The following is an 8,834-nucleotide window of genomic DNA, read 5'->3' as shown; positions in this document are numbered from 1 at the left end:
GGCGCTGGTCATGGCTGCCCACTGCTCACTTAGGGTGATGGGTTAAATGCAGAGGACAAATTTCACTGTGTGCACCGTGTGCTGTGCTGCTGTGTATCACATGTGACAATCACTTCACTTAATTAATTTAGTGGGTAACACACTTGCCTGTGAACCAGAATACCCGGGTTCAAATCCCACCTACTACCATTGTGTCCCTGAGCAAGACACTTAACCTTAAGTTGCTCCAGGGGGGACTGTCCCTGTAACTACTGATTGTAAGTTGCTCTGGCGTATGATAAATGCTGTTAATGTAACTCATATGGCAAGACCACCAAGTGGTGCTTCATTACTTTTGATGTGGGCAGTGGTGGCCAAGCGGTTAAGACCCCTAATAAGAAGGTTGCTGGTTCGAATCCCGATCCGCCAAGGTGCCACTGAGCATAGCACCGTCCCCACACACTGCTCCCCGGGCACCTGTCATGGCTGCCCACGGCTCACCAAGGGTGATGGTTAAAAGCAAAGGACACATTTCATTGTGTCACCGTGTGCTGTGTTGTGTTCATTTCACTTGACAATGGTTACCAAGAGTTACAGTTCATCTGTTTATTTGCAGCTATCCGTTTCTATGTGTTTCTGTTTCTGATTATCATAAGCTTCGGAAGCATCATGTCAATGTCATTGAAACTGTGTTTAGTGTTTGTCAGCTCTGCTTTGCAGTGAGATTATAGAGCGTCCCGGTTTGAACACTTTCAGGCACAGATTTTCATCATAAGATTTCAACTACGTGCAACCACTTAGCCATTGGATCAAAATTGATTCAGTGTTGGATATGATTTGTCTATTATGGTTCAGTGCAGCATGAATTTGACAACAAATGAGAACAGTTCTTTTTACAGCAGCAGTCGATGGATCATTTTGAAGCCTGAGGAATTTTGTTTTTTATAGGTCCCCATCATCACAAAAGAGCTGTTCATTTCACAGCCCAGTAGCAATAAGCAGTATTCATTATAGCTGACTCTGTGTTTAGGGGGATATGCTTTTCACAGTGTATAGGAGAGGGTTTGGCCCAGACTGATACAGTTTGATTGGAAATCTTTCATGAAATTGTGATCAGGACAATGGCCCCAAGTTTAATTCAGATTTTCTTCTTCTCCTTAAAACAAGATAAATTGTTGTGTCAAAATCAATATAATATCCATTTCTGTGCCATATATTCCTATCAACACTTATTGTGCTGAACTGGTTTACATACAGCAGAGTGTGAAGATTTGCTGCTGTAATATCCTGACATTTAACCATATAGCAAAAGGTTCGCAGCAATTGTAATATACTTCCTATTAAAATGTAAGTTGAATTGAGTGCAATGACAAGTTTCAAATGAGAGTAAACCAACACTGCATGTATTACAGTAAAAATATTGGCCAGCTGGCTGCCCGTTTCTAGTTAACAGCTGAGCATGAAGGTGAGAGAATTGTCATCACATATAAAAGCTGCTTGTGCTAACCACACGCCTTCATTGTGCATAAACAAAGTCCACTATGGTTCATGTAGCAAGGACTGTAACATTTTAAAATGACATCATCATGCAACAACAAGGAAACAAACCACAGTTCATTTTAGATTCTTTGACTTCTGGCAGTCTGAGTTCTCTATCAAGTAAACGAGAAAATGTCAGCTATGATTCAGTCATCACACCTCAGAAATGGCTTTCTCACCTACATTTTCCTCTTCATTAAAGGTGAAAATTGCTCTATTGAAAAGAGCTCCCGACTTTGAGAAATTTGGTCTCTAACTCTTCATCCAAATTTGGTAGCACTTATGGAAGCAATTGGATGCACCAGTCCAAATCTATCAACAGGGGTTCTGTCATCTGAAAAAGATGAAATGCCAAATCACTTCCAAAGCATAGCAGAATAACAATAGACAGCATTATTATAGCACTTTATTAAATGTCACACATAGCCAAGGGACCAATTTTGAGTTTCCTCCAAGAGAAAATAAAACTTAATTATCGAGTCTAGCCATAACTCTGATGTGTGAACCTGAAAGACATCATTTGAAAGCAAAACACAGCCTACCAGCCAAAATTAACTTTGTGTGGTTTTCACATATGGGTACACTAATGAGAGAATGTCTCTCACCCACCAGCAGCAACTGGGAACAAGGGAGTAGGGCTCTGTCAATCAAATTTTTATCATTACCAAACTTGGCTCAACGATCAATAGCTCTGATTAGACAGTTTGGCCACTGGGGACAGATTCATATTCACCAGTGAAGTCCCATCTGATCATATTCTTCATCACATTCATTAAAAGTGAGGGTGATTAAGTAAAAAACAGGTTATGGTTCCAACCTCCAACCGGAGGTGGGGTCATTGCAGGGAGGCTAAAGGATGCATCACCACTGCCAAACAAAGCTTCTTTCAGCACATGAATTCATACATGCCTCCTATTCATGGCTCTGTGAATCTTTTGAGCTTGGCTCAGGTTGTTCTGAAAGAGAGAGCAATTTCTCTGGCAACAAAAGCCCAGGGCCATTGATGACAAAGGAACTGCCTTTTGCTAAGCACAGCCACATGAGAAGAAGCCAATCTGGTCCTTTTCAGAAATACTGATAGACCGAGAGGTAGCATAAATAGCCATCTTTTAATCTGTAGGCCAGACGCAGAGACCGGATCCATCTGCCTGCATTGGCTGGTGGAAAAAAATGAGCGAAGTGGGTCAGTCTTTACATGTGTGGTGACATCACACTGCCAGCACAATGTAACATGAATCTCTGTGCAATTATAGCCCCAGTCGACGTCCACCAGTGATGCTAGACAAATATTTCTATTTTCTGTTTTGGGGGTGAGGGAACAGCTAGTGTTTCAACGTGTGATATAAAGAATAGAACAGTTACTCTAAATATTCTAATTTAATTATAACCCCCCCTCAGCCATGAGACAACATTGACCAGTGGAAAGTTTCAGCAGGACTAAAAAACAACATTACTCATTTATGGACCACTGAAAAGCCATTATCCTATATTGATCATTACTGACTATCTGTGCATGGCGTCAACTAATACCATTAAATTATTCTAGCCCTGTGATTCTACTGCCCCCATTAAAACGTTTGTGTGTTTAAGGTGATTTAAAGAATAATAGAATCATTTGTTTGGGCGTGGACATTTCCTGTCTGGAGACAGGCCTGGAGAGGATGGCTAAGTAAAATGGAAACTCCACTCTACCTCTGGGCCATTCTAGCTCTTCTGGGGTCATTACCTTTGATTTAATTAAGCCTTGTTAAAGTGAGGCACTGAAGGCGGATGTTCATAAATCCAGTGACTACCGACAGCTTCATGGTGCTCTGCCAATAATGAGTGTGTTCAACATGAATAGCATATCCACGACAGGCCAGCAGTAGTACATGTCGGCAGCACACCGCTGGGGAAGGGACCTGTGGGCAAAAGACATAGTGCAGTGAGAGCAGAGCAAGGAAACTGGCTTCTAGCAACATCCCGGATGAGTAAAAGGCTCATCTGTCAAATGTATCATTAACTAAGATAATGATACATTTATTATACAATACAGGCTATATAGTGTGTTCTGATATCCAGAAATGGCATACAGTGCAAGTTCAGTCTTTTCATATATTGTCAGACAATTTGAATAGTGTAATATATTAGGATTTTTTAATATATGCACATTTTTCATGATATTAAATTACATTACTTTTGTGCCCCAGTAAGATCAAATCATTTAGACTTGCCTTAATAAGGAGCTGTAATGCTTGTTTAAAAAATCCATTGCCCCTCACTCTACAATGCCATCTTAATTTCCCATTTGGATTCCGCACACACATTATTATTCATTGGTAATGAAAAATGGCCCTTGCTATTTAGGAGATTTTAGAAAGGACAATTAGTTCCTACCTTGGGTCATCAGGAATGAATGGTCACACATTAAGATCTTATATAATGTGTGACCATAATAATAAGTCCAGTTCACACCTGCAAACAAAAATCATTAGTCTCACCACTCCAGTACTAATATTTATACCCCATCAGCTGTTCCTTAAAGACATTTTGATTTCAAGAACTGCATAACCTGGATATATTGTTATTCCTGAAACCAAAGTGTTCAATATTCGCCTTTGGCCAGACACATACATTGTAGGAAAATGGGAGCGAGCAAAATCTATTTGAACCGCTGACAACATTATCTCATCCCCAGGGTCAGATTTGTCCTAGATTTTTACCTGATTGACTTGATGATGCTGGACGCATTGATCTATGTGTTCATTCCACAAATAATTAATACAATCCCATGTGTGACAGTACAGGAGTGGTGTTTTTCAAGCAGTCAGACATACACACATTAACACACACACATTAAAACACACATTTTTTCTCTCTTTCTTTCTCTCTCTTGCTCTCTCACACACAATTACTCACCCCACCCCTTAAACCTAATTGTGTCCTCATGGCAGACGTTCAGGGCACGTGTGATGGCATCTGTTCATCTGTTATTGCTGTTGAGAAAGGTCTGCTGTTAAAGGAGTCTGTAAAATTGCACAAAAATGATGATTTTACAGCAAGCAATGAGAACAAAGCCATTACATTATTACCCATTTGTTGTTGCTGAATGAATAATGTGTGTAGTAAATCATAACATGAATAATTGATGCATGCGATGTCCTGACTCATATAAATGCCTCAATAAAAAGAACAAGTTACTGACATTATGAGTACTAATATTCATTGTAATGTGCAGCACCTGAGATCTGTAACACCAACAAACTTGATTCCTAACCAGATCCAGACTAGGCAAAGGAAAAAATAAATGCATTTTGAAGCAAAACCTGATTCAACCAGTCAATCAAATCCTCACCACTGGACATTTTTCATCAGCTTGAAGGGCACATGGTTCACTTGCCTAATATAATGCGCCCAATGTCAGGTAGAATTGTAGCAAGATTGTCAGTGTGACTTACTTCATCTGTCCGTGGTGCTAATGTTGGTTCCCACCCATGTTTATCTCCCATAAACTCATATCGTCACTTTCTCACAGACATTGTTTGCACTCCCGAGAAAACCTGTCACCAAGCTGCCCCTCCTCCAGCTTCTGTTTGACACCCAAAGTGCTAAGCAGATGGAAGGAGATGAACTGAAAGATAAAAATAAATGCAGACTTCTAGTGGTTTCATTTCTTTTCGCTCTTCTAAAAGAAGAATGAACAAGTGTTGCTCTACGCTTCACTACCTGAAATCATTGTCTGTGGACCTACACACTGACAATGAAATCAGACAGATATAGACAATATAGAAACAGCTGCTACTCTGTGCCCTAAAGGGGCAGCAATCCTGGCAGCCGAACATGGTGACATTTCAAGTCTAGATGGAGTATGATGTAGGCGAGGCTATGTGTTTCTGCGTCAGAGTACCTTTTTCTGCTATTGTGAGTGAATATGTAAAGTCATTGCAGATACAGCTGCGTTGAATTGCATTGAATACTGTATGTATATTGTATATTGCATTGTATATTGTGTATTGTTCGTGGAAACAGCGTGTGCACTCTGCTTATTTTCCAGTTCAGCCAGTGGCTGCCATTTGCTCAGGCGCGGCTTGAGGATAGTCAGCGTAGCCTTCATCTGCTGTCAGCAGTAAGTTAGTGTCACGTTCATAAAAACGACGTAGTGAATGCAATGCCAATCAACTGCTATAAATTCTCTCATTCAGCTGCTGCTGTATTATGTCTTGTATTATTTGATCTCAGTGCATCAAATATTTCAATTACTTTTTCACCATTGCTCACTCTACAAACTTAAAAATGAATGATCATGTAGTCGTGATTGTCCAACAGGGCTTGTGTTAGCACTGTTCTCCCTGAAAAATATTTGAGATGCAGAATATCTGTCAGTCAGTACTGTACAGAAGATGTCATTACTGTTTTAAAGGGCAGGTGATGACCGATGTTGACAGAAGCTTAAGAAACATCTGACTTTGTAAGATATGCATTTTAACCTCTCAGTGAAGATCAGAAGACTAAAACTTTTTAAACATTACATTATACATGGTGAAGCTCAGCTAATGTCAAAACTGTTTTATATAAAATTGCTGAATAGAAAAAAATGACATCACCTGCATCCCAGTTGGATTCGTGTGTATAAAACACAAAATGCAAATGTCCGTAAGTTTTGGTCCTGCTCTGTTTTGATGAGAGAGTAATAGCATGTTGGTCACACATAATGAAAGATAATCGGGGGCCAGATGTGTGCTTTCTCTCCCCTTCTGACGGAGGAAGGGGCAAGCAAACATAATGAGTCATGGTTGCATCTCCAGCCCACGAAACACTGCCTACCAGCTTAGCCGGCATCACCATGGCAACGAGCCTGCTCTGTAAGGAGTACTGGGATCCATCATTCGAGGGAGAGAGGGAGCGTTACCGCTTGTTCACTGGCGTTCTTTTCCACTTACGTTTCACCAGGACAAGTCAAAAACACTTGGAGTAAATTTAGAGTGGCTGGTATGTTGCCAGGTACACGGGACCGCTCTCAGCATCTCTGGATCTAGGTTGGAAGGTGTTTTTGCTTCTGCAAGGGTTTTTAAAATGATACTGGACACTGGAAGGTCAGGAAGAAGTATCCCGTACAGAAATAGCACGAGCACGCCCCATTTTGTTCTCGCCATTTACAGTGCAGGATGTAATGATGCCTGAAAAGTGCACATGGAGCTCTGGGAACAGTTCGTTTTGCACCTTCATCTGTGAATGAAGAAACAACAATGTTATCACATTACTTTTAGTTTTTACATTAGTTTTTCCATAATAAGGCCTGGAAACCTTTGTTCCATTAATCTGTGATTTGTGTTCTTCACAGTATATTAAAAAGTAAATTATTCAAATCATGTACTCACTATTGCCAGGGTCTTCGAAAAATCCTTGCTGGACCACCCATCACCACCTTTACAGTAATAGGTATGTTTTGAGCATTCATTTCCTCAGGTGGATCATGGTAGTGGAACATCTCAACGTAGGTCTTGGTTTGCAAATGTAGGTGCACGGTGTGCATGAGCAAGTGGAATTTTTTAAATTTAGGGTGGTAGTAGCCTAGTGGGTAACACACTCGCCTATGAACCAGAAGACCCGGGTTCGAATCCCACTTACTGCCATTGTGTCCCTGAGCAAGACACTTAACCCTAAGTTGCTCCAGGGAGACTGTCCCTGTAACTACTGATTGTAAGTCGCTCTGGATAAGGGCGTCTGATAAATGCTGTAAATGTAAATGTAAATGTAATTTTAGAGGCCAGACAGATGACATTCTAATCTTTTATTGTGAGCATTCACAATCCTTGTATTTAAACACATCCGAAATGAAATTGTTTGTCTATTCAAATTATAATGTGTAATGTGTAATTATACATGTGTTTTAAATAATTGCTCATGTTTAAAGGGTTCTAACAATTTGAAACACATGAAAAAGAAAAAAAGTGTTATTCCACTTTTCAGACATTTCACCTCACTTACACTAGCAAAGAAGAAAAAACCTTTGAAATTTGTTTTAATTATCTTTTTCTGTGTTTTTTTCACATAAGAATCACATCTGATCAACTGTAATTATCAATTTATATTTCATCCATATCCTTTAGATATATATTGTAATGTATAATGCAATGAATAAATAAATAGCCAAAGCCTTTTATAAGGTGATGAAGCTTAATATTATTCAGTGTCAAATTCTAGTGACAGTACAGTAGAATTCTTCTCTTATTATTCTTCTCTATATCACACGTTCTGAGCTTTCACCTTTTAGACATGAAACTACATTTTGCTTGCTGGGCTAATTGGAATTTCTGCTTAGCAAGTGGCTCTTTAATTGGACTGTTTAGGCACTGATGCCTCTGAAATAATTGCTGGCCACCACTGGCCCTCATTATAGCAATTCTAGAATTGTTCCCGCTGGGAGAAGCCTGCTCAGTCGTCAGCAGTGATATGAAGTGTGCCGATGGCCGGCCAGAAAAGACTTCCCTGAATCATCAAACATAATAAAAGACAACACAACCGCTCACATTTTTTAGGTTTTCATTAAACTGTTCTGTCACAACCTGTCACTACCATTGCCATTGACAACACATGGAGTGTCACTGCGTTCCCAAGATACCATTGCGCAAGCCCAGCACTCCACTTCACTGCCACCAGAGTGGCTGCCATGGTCTCCATGGTAATCCTTAATCTCCATCTGCGTCTGGCCTCGCTGCGCTGTTCACTCTGTGGGAGTGGACAGGATGCTCGGATATGGAGCCCCCCCCCGGTGACGATGCTCCGTTCATATGAAGCCTTGGCTGTCATGCACGCCGATGCCTCTGTTGCTCATGCACCATTCATGAGTTAAAGTGTATTTCCTTTATTCTTCTTTATTCCTTTTTTCAAAAGTTTGTTTGGTATGCGGCTATCAGAATTCTGTTGTGTCTTGTGATTGGTCTGGACTGGGCTTGATGCAGCCAATCTGTTATGCAACATTTTAAGTGTGTGTGTGTGTGTGTGTGTGGGGGGGGGGGGGTTGCAGTCTAGGTCCTCTTGGTTTTTGAATTATTCATGTAAGATTAAATGGAAAGAAGGAGGAGTGAAATCATGAACGAACTGTTACTTTGTGGTGCTTAAGTAAGACAGACCCTTGCAGGTTTATTTAATGCACTGACCCTGAAAGATTAGACACTGTGCATAAGATATAAAGAAAGAAAGAAAAATAGTAATATATGACATGCAGTGAATTGCACCACATCATGAATATGCAATGACTCTGTTTTGGGTAGTGCTGATATTAAAATATTGGTGCTGCAAATGAATTCTGATGAATTCAATTAAAAAATTGTGCT

At 40.2% G+C, this 8,834-nt stretch overlaps 1 long non-coding RNA gene across 1 annotated transcript; it reads right to left on the bottom strand.

The window, feature by feature from the left end:
- Positions 1-721: 721 nt before the first annotated feature.
- On the bottom strand, positions 722-6,215 carry LOC114786835 (uncharacterized). The gene is made up of 5 exons (XR_003749256.1): positions 6,102-6,215; positions 4,956-5,128; positions 4,417-4,493; positions 3,245-3,419; positions 722-1,852 (listed from the first exon to the last, which is right to left on the bottom strand). It is a non-coding gene; the product is annotated as an uncharacterized LOC114786835 (long non-coding RNA).
- Between the last annotated feature and the right edge of the window lie 2,619 nt (positions 6,216-8,834).

The sequence above is a fragment of the Denticeps clupeoides genome, chromosome 3, assembly GCF_900700375.1.
Source record: "Denticeps clupeoides chromosome 3, fDenClu1.1, whole genome shotgun sequence".
Lineage (NCBI taxonomy): Eukaryota > Metazoa > Chordata > Actinopteri > Clupeiformes > Denticipitidae > Denticeps > Denticeps clupeoides.
The sequence above is the reverse complement of the archived record's forward strand: the minus strand, read 5'-3'. Positions and strand labels throughout refer to the sequence as shown.